Source organism: Jaculus jaculus, chromosome 7 (genome assembly GCF_020740685.1).
Source record: "Jaculus jaculus isolate mJacJac1 chromosome 7, mJacJac1.mat.Y.cur, whole genome shotgun sequence".
In the NCBI taxonomy this organism is placed as follows: domain Eukaryota; kingdom Metazoa; phylum Chordata; class Mammalia; order Rodentia; family Dipodidae; genus Jaculus; species Jaculus jaculus.
The window spans coordinates 144,330,092-144,344,152 of NC_059108.1; the positions used below are offsets into that span (position 1 = coordinate 144,330,092).

The 14,061-nt window shown below is 53.3% G+C and overlaps 1 protein-coding gene across 6 annotated transcripts in view; it reads left to right on the top strand.

Moving 5' to 3' along the window:
• Positions 1-14,061, top strand: part of Mideas (mitotic deacetylase associated SANT domain protein) — a 74,587-nt gene that overhangs the window by 24,276 nt on the left and 36,250 nt on the right. The window contains exon 1 of one of the 6 annotated variants that reach the window (XM_045154082.1): positions 5,391-5,459. The exons of 3 other annotated variants lie outside the window; for them this stretch is intronic. The gene's annotated coding sequence lies outside the window, so the exon portion shown is untranslated. Of the gene's footprint in view, positions 1-5,390; positions 5,460-7,894; positions 8,149-9,859; positions 9,883-14,061 lie in introns of those variants that run through there. 2 more of the 6 variants (XM_045154079.1, XM_045154085.1) reach the window with 2 other exon arrangements.

Here is a 14,061-nt window from a genome sequence, read left to right on the forward strand (position 1 = left end):
GCTTCATGTGACCAATGCTCAAATTTCATGACAAGCCAGAAATCACGATTTAAAAAAATATTTATTTATTTACTTACTTATTTGAGAGAGAGAGAGAGAGAGAGAGAGAGAGAGAGAATGGGCATACTAGGGCCTCCAGCCACTGCAAATAAAATGCATCTGGGTTACTTGGATGCTAGGGAATTGAACTTGGATTCTTAGGCTTCACAGGTAAATGACTTAACCACTAAGCCATCTCTCCAGCCCCATAAATCATTTTATTTTTAATCTCCTGATTAAAAAAATGTTGATATGGGAAGCTGGGTGTGGTGGCACACCCCTTTTATTCCAGGACTCTTGAGGCTAGGTAGGAGGACCACCATGAGTTCAAGGCCAGCTTGGAGCTACACAGTGAGTTCCTGGTCAGCCTGGGCTGGAGTGAGACTGTTGAAAAAACAACAAACAATGCTGGGGGGCCCGGTGTGGTGGCACAGACTTAATCCCAGCCCTTGGGTGGCAGCGGTAAGAGGATCACTGTGAGTTTGAGGCCACCCTGAGACTACATAAATAAATAGATAAAAATATTTTGGGCTGGAGAGATGGCTCAGCAGTTAAGACACTTGCCTGTAAAACTAAGGACCTGGGTTTGATTCCCCAGTACTCATGTGAAGTCAAATGCACAAGGTGGAGCATATATCTGGAATTTGTTTGCAGTGACTGGAGGCCTTGATATGCCCATTCTCTCTCTCTCTCTCTTTTTGTCTCTCTAGTAAATAAAATATTTTAACCAGGTGTGGTGGCACATGCCTTTAATCCCAGCACTCAGGTGGCACAGGCAGGAGGATCGCCATGAGTTTGAGGCCACTCTGAGACTACATAGTGAATTCTAGCTCAGCCTGGGCTACAGCGAGACCCTACGTCAAAAACAAAAATGTTGATAATAAACTCAATCAAAATAAAGCATAATATATGTGTGGAGGGAAATGGCTTGTGAAGTCTGTGGCCCACTTTATGTAGCTTCCTCAATGGGGAAATGTGGGCCCAGGGAGGTGTCCTTTATGATGTGGCAGAGAAGGAATCAGGAGTCCAGGGTCAAATTCCATCTGTCTGACCTTGGGAAAGCTCCTTCACCCTTTTGAACATCAGCTTCCTTATCTATAAAATGGGGATAATGGCTTCCTCCCAGAGTGCTGGGTGGAGCCAGTGGGCTTGGGTCAGGTGGAGCAGGCCAAAGAAGCTTGATAGGTGTGTTTGGTCCTGTGTAAAGTCATCCAGAAGAATCGGAGGAAGAATCAGGCTTGGAACTTGCACATAACTTTGTCAGTCCAGAGCCTGTTCCACATTGCAAAGGCCTGTTTTCATGGAAGCTTCTGGAGCTATATGGATGTAGGAGTCCTTCTTTTCCCTGGAAAACTGTAGGTCACTTTATGTGTGCTTGAGTGTCAAATGGCTACTGTGCTCTGATAATGTGGCCTTATAGCTCAGTGGACTTTGTTCGTTAGGCTCCAGACTAAGGCTTAGCAGTAATATATTATATCATACATTCCTGAACCCAAAGAGCCCTGATTTTAATATGCATCATTATTTTATGTCAAGCTGAAATAAAGGGGGAAATGCTAGCCAGGCGGAGTGGTATATGCACTAGGGAGGCAGAGGTAGGAGGATCACTGTGAGTTCGAGGCCACCCTGAGACTACATAGTGAATTCCAGGTCAGCCTGGGCTAGAGCGAGACTCTACCTCAAAAAAACAAAACAAACAAGCCAACAAAAATTCACATCTGTTGTTTTACCCACGCATTGTTTGCAAGTATTAGCTAGTGCCTATGGTACTGAGGTAACGTGTAGGCGTCAGGGATACCAAAGAGAGGCAGAAAATCTAGGCGGTGCCCTAGTGGAGTGCTGATCCTGGAGGGGGTGCAGTGAGCAGAAAAGAACGACGTGGAGACAAGGGATGGAGTAAAGAGAAACAGGGGATGCTGCGGTTGTGAGACCCAGAAGGAGTTCACTGAGGAAGAGCCTTCAGGAGGAAGGAAAGGAGCAGCCAAGCGAGGCAGGACCGCTGCACCTGGAGCCCTGCAGCACAAATTGCTGCGCTGTGGAATCCGTCCCACCAAAGGCTCCTTGGAGAAGAGGGCGGCTGTGAGCTTCTCCCCAGGGCCAGCTTGCTACATAGGACCCGAGAGAGGTCTTCACACTGTGCACTCCAGAAGCCTCCCTTGGCTTAGAGGGATGAACAAAAAGGCTTACTGGAAGAGCTGCTGAGATAAAGGTGAGGGGAAGCACCCGTTGAGGATGAGGGTAAGAGAGCTTGGCATGTTGGAGAACTTGTTTGTCCATGTAGGGCTGGGAAGTGGGCAGTGTTGGACGGTTCTAGAGACCATCTGGTTACAGCCCTACCTTTGCACAACAGATGAAAGGTGCTCCTGAGAAGTGAGCCCTCTGGTGACAGTCTCCAACATCAAGGGTGCAAGACCAGGGGCAAGGAGATCAGTTAGGAGGTGAGGAAATGACAGCCAGTATGAATCAGAGACCTAATGTGGGCAAGGCATTTTAAAACTATTCTTGCTGGGCGCGGTGGCACACGTCTTTAATGCCAGCCCTGGAGAGGCAGAGGTGGGAGGGTCGCCTTCGGGGACCCCCTTGAGACTCCATAGTGAATTCCAGGGCAGCCTGAGCTAGAGTGAGACCCCACCTCAGAAAACAAACAAAAAACACCAGTAACTATTCTTATCTTCATTTTGCCCACAAGTAAACTGAGTCTTGAAGTAATTTGCTCGATGTCATCAAGCTAGTGTGAGCCAGGATTCACCTCAGGTCTTAGCCTGTGCTCTTAACCTGAACACTCCCATGACTGAATTCTGGATTCTAGGCCCTGACTTATCATTGCTTGTTTTCATTTTAAAATAAGGCTTTACAGCGAGCCCCACTGCGCACATCGGTTCTCTGGGAATCCCATGCGTCCTGGTCCATGGCCGTGATGTAGGGAAGCTGAGCTCCCGGCGGCGGCCAACAGGGGAGTCTGTCCAGTGCCAGCTCTGCTGGGGGCTTGAGCCTGTGCTGAAGTGAGGCCTCTGGGAAGCTGGCAGCTACTTACTCTGTGAAGAAAGGGTGTCTCTGTCCCTTGGTTCTGCTGGCTGGTCCTCCCTGGCAGCCACACCTGTTTTGTCCTTTTCTCTACACGCGGCCAGACGTCTCTCCCTGAGTGACAGCAGCAACTGGGGACATCTACAGAAGTTCCCTCTGAGGTCTGACAAAGACACTCAGAACCTGGCCAGGCCTGCAAGGGAGGGGAAGTGGGTGGGCCCAGGGATTCGGACAGCTGGGGACTGGTGTGGCAGGCATGGCCATGAACCAGAACAGGTGAAGTAGATGTGAATGGAAGGGGACGGTTCTTAGTTCTCAAGGGTAAAAGTGAATAAAGAAGTGAAGAAACTTTTTAGTACAGTGTGGATTAATTTAGTGACCGGGGTGATTTTGAGCTCTCTGTTCCCCCAGAAAGGACCTGGGAAGAAGGGGTGAGGAGAAGGCACAGACATCAGAGGGGTGTCCTCATTCAGTCTAGGTGCATGGCACTGTGGAAAGGACACAAAGGGGGTGTGTGGAGGGTCCCCTCGGATGGGACACTGAATCCAGTTGGGCATCTGGGCCGAGCTCAGCAGAGGATCATCCTGGGGCCTTTTCAGTGGAGGGGGAGGGGAGAAAAATAAACTTTCCTGGAACTAGGTTCTTGAAAGGGAGAAGGTAGTTTGGGAAGAAGAAATTCAGAGAAACAGGGCTGGTGAGGTTGCTCAGCTGTTAAAGGCACTGGCTTGCAAAGTCTACCCAACTGGGATTTGATTCCCTAGTTCCCAAGTAAGGCCAGCTGCACAAAGTGACTTGGGTCTGGAGTTTGTTTGCAGCGACAAGAGGCCCTGGTGCACCCATACACTCTTCTGCCTCTGCTTGCACAAAAAGCAAGGAAGAAAGAAAAATACATAAATAGGGCTGGAGAGGTGGCTTAGTGGTTAAGGCACTTGCCTGCAAAGCCAAAGGACCTAGGTTCCATTCCCCACGACCCACGTAAGGCAGATGCACAAGGTGGCACATGCATCTGGAGTTCATTTGCAGTAGCTGGAGGCCCTGGCACACCCATTCTCTCTTTCTGTCTCATAAATAAATAAATAAATAAAATAAGTAAGTAAATAAAAAGAGGGAAAGGAAGAGAAGAAGGAGAAGCTCAGAGAAGATTACTGACAGCTGTCCTCAGATTGCACAGAGGGATTTGGTTTCGACAGGGCTCAACCTCAGTTTTGGTTCCCTGTTCCTTCTACAACGTTCTTTCTCCTCTCCCACCTGTGGGCAGTGAGGTTCTAAAGGCAGTAGTACATTTATTCTGTAAATAGAGGTGGATGCAGGAACATAGCAAATAAGGGACGTAATGAATCTAGCATTATGGGCTCATGATACCCTCAACAGCATTTGTGCTCCCAGTAAAAGTTAACATATGTGTACTGGCCTCCTTGGAGAGGTCTTAACAGAGAGGGGACAGTAAAGAAAGGACAGGAATGCAAGAATGGGGTCTGAGTAGGAAAAAAAAACCAAACTTCTTTTTTCAAGATAGGGTCTCGCTCTAGCCCAGGCTGACCTGGAATTCACTATGTAATTCAGGATGGTCTCGAACTCACAGTGATCCTCCTACCTCTGTCTCCTGAGTGCTGGGATTAAAGGTGTGCACTATCTGGCCAACTTTTTTTTTTTTTTTTTTTTTTAAACAGGGTCTTAATATGCAGCCAAAAGTGGCCTCAACTTATCTCCTGTCTCAGTCTACCAAGTGCTGGGATTAAAGGTGTGAGCCACCATGCCTGGATGCTTTTATTTATTTTTTGAGGCAGGGTCTCACTCTAGCCCAAGCTGGTCTCAAACTCATAGTAATCCTCCTTGCTCAGCCTGCAGAGTGCTTGGATTAAGGATGTGAGCCACCATGCCTGGCTTGTTAAATTTTACTGGGCTGACAATGGTGATGGCCACTCAGGGCAGTGCTGGTGCCCTCTGAGCAGACTCACAAGAGCTGACACCGTCTCAGGAAGCCTCTGGAATTCCACAGTCTACCCTCAATTGGACCCAGAGCTTGGAATCCTGTGCAGGGCCCTTTGAAGTGTGTGCAGAAACACTCTGGAGTGTTTCTCGGTTAGCAGACGCCCCCTGGGAATTGGAGCTGTACGTTCCTCTTTCATGTGGTTTGTGAAAAAGCGGGGTGGTGAAGATGGCACCCTATGGGTAAGGTCTCAGGAACACCTTTCCCACCCCCTACCTCAAAAAGGTCACCTTCTTGGTTGCCCCAGAGGCTTGTAGGAGGGGTTGGAGCTTCTGAAACCAAAACTTTCACTTCACAAGTCACTGATTCTGCACTGTCATATCTGCAGCAAGACCGACCTCCAAGGCTTTCCCGGAAAGGCCCAAGCTTCCTTTGTACCTCTCCATCTGCTCCTTGTTGTTGAGAGGTAAGCTTCTGCCACGTAGGGGCAGCTCCTCTCTCCTTTGTACTCCTCCTTTCTGAGTTGACCCGAATTCAGAAGTTCAGCTGGGGTGGAGGAGCGAACTGTTCAAGGTGGCCTGCTCTGCTTCAGGGCCACTGACTTCTGTTTCTCGTGCATCCTGTCACCTGCCTCTCCTCCTTGTGCTGCTCTCGCTCTTGGCCTCGCAGTCTGCGTGGGAAAGGGGGAAGCCCTGGCAGGACAAGGCTGAGTGGTGCCCTTTGGAGTGGCTCCCACTTGATCCTGGGAGGCTGGGCCCTGGCTCCATGGTGTTAGGCTCTTCTAGGAATGTGCTCCTCGGCTGGGGTTTCTAGTCGGTTGTCGATGTCCCAGGACTGGTTTATAGTCTCTCTCAGGGGCTTTCTCGCTCTCTCTCTCGCTCTCTCTCTCTCTCTCTCTCTCTCTCAACTGGCCTCAGGATGGTTGCAATGGCTGAGCCCTCTGGAAAGTCGGGATGGCTGCAGGTCTGGTGGAGAAGCTGGCGTTAGTGGGTACTGCAGACCAAGTGAGTTCTTACATTTCCCCCGCTCGTGCCGACTGTCAGTAGGAGGAAGAAGCCAGCAAAGGGAAACAGCGAGAAGGCTTTGACACATAGCCACTGTTGGGAGCCTTGAGAGTTGGGGTCCTGTGTGCCTGAGCGCCCCAGTCCCTCAACTGCTCACTGCCTTCCTGGTGGTGTGAGAGCCTGGAGGAAGAGCAGAGGCTTGTCCTGTGACCTTGTGCAAGGCACCCAGCCTCTCTTAGCATGTGTTCTCATGCATCAGGAGGGTGAGAATTCTCTCGTACACTTGTTCAGTGGCTGTATGGGGAAGTACTTTGAGCCTTGTCATAATGGATGGTCAATTGGGGAGCCTGGGGTTTTCTTGTAGAAGGGACTTTCCTGGGCTCCCCCATTCACTTTTTTATCAGTATTCTGTAGATAAGACTATTTTTAAATGGTCATTTCTTTGACATCTTGTCACAACGTTGGATAAATAAGTCCTTTCCCTCTGGGTCAGGTGTGACTTCCAAGTACGCACAGGTGGCATTGAAGCCAGCAGAGAACTGGAAGGGGATGGGAAGGGCAGGTCTCTTAGGGACAAGTGTAGGTCTTGCAAGGTTCCTATGCAGAAATTCCCTCTGCTGTTTGTGTCTCCCACTCTCTAGGTGTGGTGAAGGACAAGGGCCTGCAGGCTTGTGTGTGACAATCAGTTCTCTGCCCTTCCACTTCTCCGGGGAAAGCAAGGGATGCACCTGACTCTTAGGACTGGTCACTGGGGAAAGTGGCCACCAGGACACAGTGTATTCTTCAGTGGTTTTTCCTTCCAAGGAAAAACCTTCTGACTCATCTTTAGAGCAGCAGGAAAACACCAGAATGCACCTCACTTTCCTTCTGCTGTGGAAGACCTCTTGAGTTGCAAAAATTACATCCCATGTCTGGAGAAAAAATTGTCCAGGATCTGTTTGAGGAAGCAGAGGGAACTGTGGCCATGGAGTGAAAAAGCTTCCCATCTCTTATCTGAGTTGCAAGAATTCAATTCAGGAATTTTCTCATTGCCCAAGTAATGGCCATGTGGTCCTTGCTAGGGGGCTGGGCTGGTTTCGTGGTTAACATTAAGCCAAGGACAGGCTAGAGGGTCGGAAGGAGAAACTCAGTAAGGCTGTTTATAAGATTTCTTTGGAGGGGACTGTGCATGATTTACCATATCCAAAATCAGAGTTTTCTTTGTGGAAGAAAGGGACTTGGTGCCTTCTGTGCCTTCTCCACTAACACACACACACACACTCTCTCTCTCTCTCTCTCTCTCTCTCTCTTTCCTGGCAGGCTCGATGGGTTTCCAAACATTTCGTCACCGTCTCCTCCTGACCTTGGTGTGCAAGAAACCATCCGCGTGGCCTGTTGGTTCCAGCATGCCATCAGTAGTACAGGCCTTGGCTCGGTGGGGGGTGGGAGGGTGGGTGGGAAGAGGGTGGCCCGGGCCTTGCGAGTGGAGGTGAGGTCTGCTGGAAATCCCCAGCCTGGGCAGCCGCTGGCGGTTTAAAGATGACTTCCCGGCCTTATTTGGTCGCAGGAAGTGGGCGGCGCCGGGGCCTGCTGGCGGAGAGGCGGCCCCGAGACAGTTGTGCTGATGAAGTGGTCGAGCTGGTTCCTGCTCGCTGCCGCGGTGCCGCGCGCGCCGGCCCGCCGCTGGGCGCTCCGCGCTCCCAAACTCGAGTTGTGCAATCCTTTGTAGCACGCCAGAGTCCTCCTCCTTCGCGCTCTCTCTCTCTCTCTCTCTCTCCTTTTTTTTTTTTTTCAAGCTGTGAGCTCAACCGATGAGTCAGAGCCGTGCAATCCTGACACTGCATCGCAGGACCGGGGGTGACACGGAGGGAGGGAGGGAGAGCGCAGACGAGGCGGACAGTGAGGGCGCGGGGCGCGCCGAGGCTCCCGTGTCGCGAGCGGGGGGCGGGGAGGGGTGACAGCCGGCACGTCCAGTCCCACCCCGGCCCCGCTTGCAAACTTCCCAGCTTCGGGGAGACGCGGGCTGGGCGGAAGCCCCCCCCCACCCCCGTCCTACGATCGCCTCCGGGAGGCGAAACAGCGCCTGTTTGTTTTTAAAAATCGGGGAGTGCGTGCAGGGCGACCGGAGTCCCCGAGGCCAACGAAGAGGCCGGAGACCGAGCCCCGAGTTAGGTAAGTGTGTGTGTGGGGATCCTGCTCGTCCGGCGGCCCGAGGCCTTGCACGCGGTGCGTGCAGCCCGGGGGACCCCCCCACCCCATCCCGCGGGCCGGAGCAGGGGCGCGGGGTCGCGGCGAGCCAACTTCTGCGGCCTGCGCGGCGGTGGGAACGGACGCGTGGGCCCCCGCAGCCCGGCCCCGCGCCTGCACCCGGCGGCTGCGTGTGCAGCGCATTCCCGCCGGCTCGGTGCAGCTGCAGCTACGCAGCTCGTGCGCGGCCGCGGCTGGAAAACCCTCCCGGCCCGCGGTGGTTCAGGACCACGGCTGCTGCCCAACCACCCCTTCTCTACTGGATCGAAACGTGGTGTCCTTGGGGACCCCCGAGACGCTCGGGAAAGTGGGCATGGGCACTGGGTCCGCGTCGCCGGCACTTCTGGCAGCGGGGGGACAGAGGTGCTGGGCTGTAGGGGCGAGGGTCGCAGGGAACCGGGGCAAGTGCTGTAGAGGCCTCAGCTGGAGCGCTGAGTGCAGACGGAGGGACGGATGGATGGACCTCACCCTGCACACCCCTGCGCGGCTGGCGCACCCCAGACCTGTCATCCGTCTCGCCCTCCAGCCCGCCCCCGCGCGCCCGCACCGCAGCTGCGGGGCCAGCCCGCCCGGCCTCTGTCCCTGCGCCGTGATCCCTGTTGCCTATCAGCAGGGTTCGTCTGGGCCCGGTGTTATGGCCGGCTCGTTGGAGTTAATCACGCCACACACGCACGCAGTGGAGCATGTGCACCCCTTCCTGAGGGCCCCCCCCCCAGGCTGGGGTGGGGGGAAGGACCTGGAGAGGAGCCTGGTGTAGCTTGGGGATTTCAAGCGCTGTGGGTAGACCTGGAGGGAAGTACCCGCTACCTAGAGGGCTTCCGTTGAGAATTCTAACCCATCTTCTAGCCTGAGCTGCAGGCAAGATGAAAGGAGAAGTTGGTTACCCCCATTTAAGAACTTTGTTGGTCACAACTTCTGTGTCTGCTTCCTGCTTCCTCCATGCCAGGTCAGATCTGTGTGCGCCGAGGATGGCGTGGTAGGTCAGTGGTTAGCTTTGGAAGCCACCATGGCACACGTGTGTGCCTCCGTGCGTGCGTGTGCGTGCGTGCGTGCGTGCGTGTGTGTGTGTGTGTGTGTGTGTGTGTGCAGGGGATTCCCTGCTAGCAGCTGTGTTTGGGAAGGGGCGAGGGTGTCTGGCTTCTTCCAGTAGGAGGAGCTTGGGTTGGAGGTCCGAGGTGTCCCATCCCTGAAGCTTCAGGTTTTGAGTTGGAGGTCTGGTGAGGGAAGAGTTGTCGCTCTGAGAAGTCGCTTCTTCCTTGGTGGTGGTGGTACAGGGTCTGTGCTGAGGGGATGAGGGGAAGTGTGATGCATGCCCTTTTAGGGTCAAAAAAGCAAAACAACAACAACAAAACGCACCCTTCCCAGAAGCAAAGGGAAAGAGATCGTGGGCCTTCTTGGTCGGTGGGCTTATGCGCCTGCCCCCTTTCCTGCTGCTCTGCACAGTGAATAATAAGGGAGTAAACATTCAATTACGTTGATAAACTGTCTCAGGGCATGGCCTGGGTCCAGTCTCCACTTTAATTGGATTGGCCTCTGGCTGGTTTCTCTGGTCTGTAGCTCCCAGGGGTCAAGGGGTGAAGAACCTGAAGGATGGCCCTTGGTTTACAACTTGCTCGGAGACAGTCTGCATGGTACCCGTGTGGCAGCTCCAAGTGCCAGGTAAAACCCCTGTTCACTCCAGGAAGAGTGCCCACAAAGATGAGAGTTTTAACTTTTTAAAAAAATTATATTTATTTGGGAGAAAGCAGATTTTCTCTCTCTCTGTTTTTAGAGAGATAGTTATCTCTATAATGGGCACACTAGGGCCTGCAGCCACTGCAAATTCCAGATGCATGCGCCGCTTTGTGCATCTGGCTTTATGTGGGTACTGGGGAATTGAACCTGGGTCCTTTGGCTTTGACAGCGAGCACCTTAACTGCTAAACCATCTCTCCAGCCCTGCTGCTTTTAATAAGTGGAAGGGAGAAAAGGCAGCATGCATTTATGGATTCAGCTGAGGGTCACCTGTGGCTGCAGGCTACGCAGAGGGGCTAAGACCTCTGGAAGAAGAAAGGAGGGGGAAGAGGTTAGGCAATGCACCCAACTAGTGCCTGTGGGCCCAGACCACACTGCCTCAGCTAGAGTGAGATCCTAAGATACTTGGGAGGCTGAGGTAGGAGGAGCAATTGAGGTCAGGAATTAATAACTCTCCTGGCGGAGGGGGGGTGCGGGGTGGGGGAACTACATGGTGAGTCTGTCTCAGAAGGGAGGAAGGAAAGGAGGGAGGGGGACAGATGGATTTGGCCTGTGAGTGGGTCCATGTTCTGCTATAGGGCCCTCCTCACACTGGGCTATTAGTTTCAAAAAGGTCACTCCACCTCAAATGATTCTGGTATTGGTGAACCTGGTTTCTTCCTGCCACTACCCTGCATTTGGCCTTCTGGAGTTTGTGTCTCAGTCATCATGATGCTAAGGGGATCTCAGAGTTGTAAAGAGTTGTAGATCCTCCTGCCTGGGGATCTGCTAAGCTGGCTATTTCCTTTGGCCAGGCCAGGTTGGCATCCTTCCTGTTTGTGCGCACAAGTACCAATGCAAGGACAGCTGAGGGGGGGTGTGGGGGGCTTAATTCTTCCCTGACCCACCGCAGACTGGAGGAGATGCAGTCCATGGTGGCTTTTCATCGGAGGGGTTGCTTCTGCACGTTAACAACTTTGTGTGGGGCTAAAGGAAATTGCACCCTGGGCTTGGGCTGGGAATGCTGAAATCTCCAGTTCTTAGTAAGGGATCTGCATTTGCATTCAAAGCCACAGTCAGGATACTGTGAGACTGTGAGCTCATTTTATGAATCAGAGGCATTACAGCATAATTTCAGTGTTGGAAACTGCTTTTTGGAATCCACATCACCCTCCCTCCACCCCCACCACACACACATTTACACGGGCTCTCACAGTCACACGTACAGGGAGCACTAGCAGTTAGTGGGGACATGGATTCAGATTCCAGAGCCATCAAGCAAAACCCATCCACACCCACTTCCACCCCCACGCTAAGACACCATTCCTGGATGGTGTGTGGACAGTCATCATGGCAGTGACGTGGGAAGCATGCATGGGAATGAACTCTGGGCAGGCCTGGGTTTATACTTTAGCCTTTCCGCTTGCAGTATGGCTTTAGGCATTGCTTAATTTCCTGAGCCTCCATCTCCTGTAAAAAGGGCGCGGGGGGGGGGGGGCTGGGGCCTGGGGATAATAGTACTTTGTATGGTTGCTGTGAAGATTAAATACAATCATGCATGCAAGGTTGTGGGCACATGTGGTCACATGGCTATCAATCCACTAGTTCCAGGCCCAGTTTCTGTTTTGCCTTTTGCTCCTACCAGGGAAGAGTGAGTTTTGTGTGTGGTTGGAAAGCAATGTCCCAGCCAGGCGTGGTGGCGCATGCCTTTAATTCCAGCACTCAGGAGTCAAAGGTAGGAGGATAGCCGTTAGTTCGAGGCCACCCTGAGACTACATAACGAATTCCAGGTCGGCTTGGGCTACAGTGAGACCCTACCTCAAAAAAAAAAAAAAAAAAAAAAAGCAGCATCCTGGGCCACTGGAGCATCTTCATTTTCTGACTCCTTAATGGGGTGGGGGTGTCTCATCTACTACCCGATGAGCCCAGCCACCTGGTACCTGTGTGCCTTTGCAAGGGACTCTGTCCATGTCCCCTGGAGACCAGGGTTAAGGGCTCAGCTTCCCAGAGATCAGATTGTGCTCCAAGTAACCCACTCTTCCAGGCCTCTGGCTGACCTGGTCACGTGGGTGTGGAGGTGCTTTCTGAGTCTAGGAAAAAGTCCCCTTGTTTTGCTTTCCCTGCTGCCTGCCAGCGTGACCTGGAGAGAGGTTTGGGTGGAGCCGTGGTGGGAGTTGCCCCACCAGAGAGCGCCTTAACCCTTTTACCAACTGAGCTGGGAGCCAGTGGGGAGGGGAGCACCGAGATATTTATTACATATGAAGAAAGCTGCCACATGTCAGAAAAGAGCCCAGGCTTTGCTGGATGATGGAAGGTGCAGATTGGGGTGGGGAGGGGAGCGTGTCTCCCTGTGGGAGCTAGTTGCTGACTGTGGTTTGGGGGGGACTGGGACAGGGGCACGAGGCTTCCCCTGGCAGCCAGTGTTGCTCTTGATCTTCCTGGAATGGCGCCTTGTGCTGTGGCCAGCAGGGAAGGCGCTCCCTGTTCCCTTGCCTTTCTCCCGGCCACAGGGAGCTTGCGGTGAGAGCGTTTTTTCCAGGCACTGCTTCTTCCTCCAAGAGTCAGCCGAGGGGGAGGGGAGCGGCCTAGGTGAGGAGGGAGGGAAGTTCAGTAGGCATGCCGCCTGAAGGGGACTCCCTCTGGCCACCCACATTTTCTATTTGGGGATCCAGGAAGGAAGGAACATGGGGGAAGGGGTGCAGTCCCCAGCTTTTCCCAATAGTTGGGCAGGCAGAGGCCCTGGTCCAGCCCTTTGTTAACCAAACTTGCCCGATTGGAAGGGAAGGCTGCTGGAGTTGAGAGAGGGGTGAGTGGGTGTGCCTCCTGCAGCTCCTGAGGTGAGCACCTGCCTCCTCACCTGGCCTCACTGGGTCTGAACCCCATCTGTCCCCAGTGCAGTCCTGGGTTCCCCAACTCTAGGGCATCACCCCTTTCACATGGGAAGACCAAGCAGCTGTGAATTGCTTGGGGTGATCACAGCCACACCTATTTCCACCTTGGGAGGAAGGACCGTGTCTGCATCCTGCGTCCTGTGTTGTCCCTGTCCCTGGGGTCCTTGCCCCTCCAATTTTGGAAGTTGGGAAAGCGTCAAGGGCCTGAAGAGCCCAGAGGAATACTGTCTGGGCTCCTGGGTGTGGCTCAGCCCTTGACTGGCTCCATAGCTATTTATTTGTCTGTGTGTGTGTGCGTGCGCCCGCGTGCGTGTGCGTGTGTGTTTTCTGTGTCTGGGAAGTAAAAGCACCCACACTGTGTCATCCACAGAGCTTGCACATCAGGGCTTACAGGGACAGTTAGAAGAGAGAGAAAGGGGCCAAGGCACGTCAGCACGGTGGCCTCTGGTGTTCTGTCTGTCTTCACAGCAGGCTTGCACACTTGAGTGTAAACAACCCTTCCATGTTCCTAGCAGCTGCCTTTCCTTGCCCGCTCTGGGCAGAAGTAGTGCCAAAAATAACCAGGCAGGCACTTCCACTTGTGGGACAGTCACTGCTGTGGCCTCTGGGCTGGCTTGCTTATTTTCTTCAGGCTAGTGTCGCTGCCATCCCTGTTCCTACTTCCTGTGGCCACCCTTCCTCCTCCTCCTCCCCCCCCCCCCCCCCCCCCCCCGCCAGGCCATGGCGCCTTTCTTTTTATTGTTCTTCTTAGAGGGAGCCCAGGAGGGTGGTGGCTCATCCTTGCCGGCCTGGACGCTCTGCCAGTATGATCTGGGAAATAATTTTGTCCCACTGTGCTCCTGCAGGCCCTGTTGGCACAGCGGAGTCCAGAGGAGGCCTGGATTGTGTGTGTTCTAGAATCTTTGCCAGCCCCTTCTCCTGGGTCTCCAGGCCAGACGCTCTGCATGTGTGCGGAGCGCAGACTACAGCTGGGACTCCTTGTCCTGCCTGGGCTTGGCCAAGTGTTGCTGTCAGCCAGCTGTGCAGAGACAGGCTGTTCACCTTTCCTGGGGTGTTAAAGAGCTACCCCTGCCCGGCAAGAGGTCAAGAAATGTCATTTATTGTTTACTCCGTGCCAGGCACTTCATCCAGATATTATGTTATCTCATCCCCCAATACCTGTAAAGTAATACTGTTTATGCCCATTTCCCAGTAAGGAAGCCAAGGCCTGCAGAGCCCGGGAGGGAGAGGCTGGC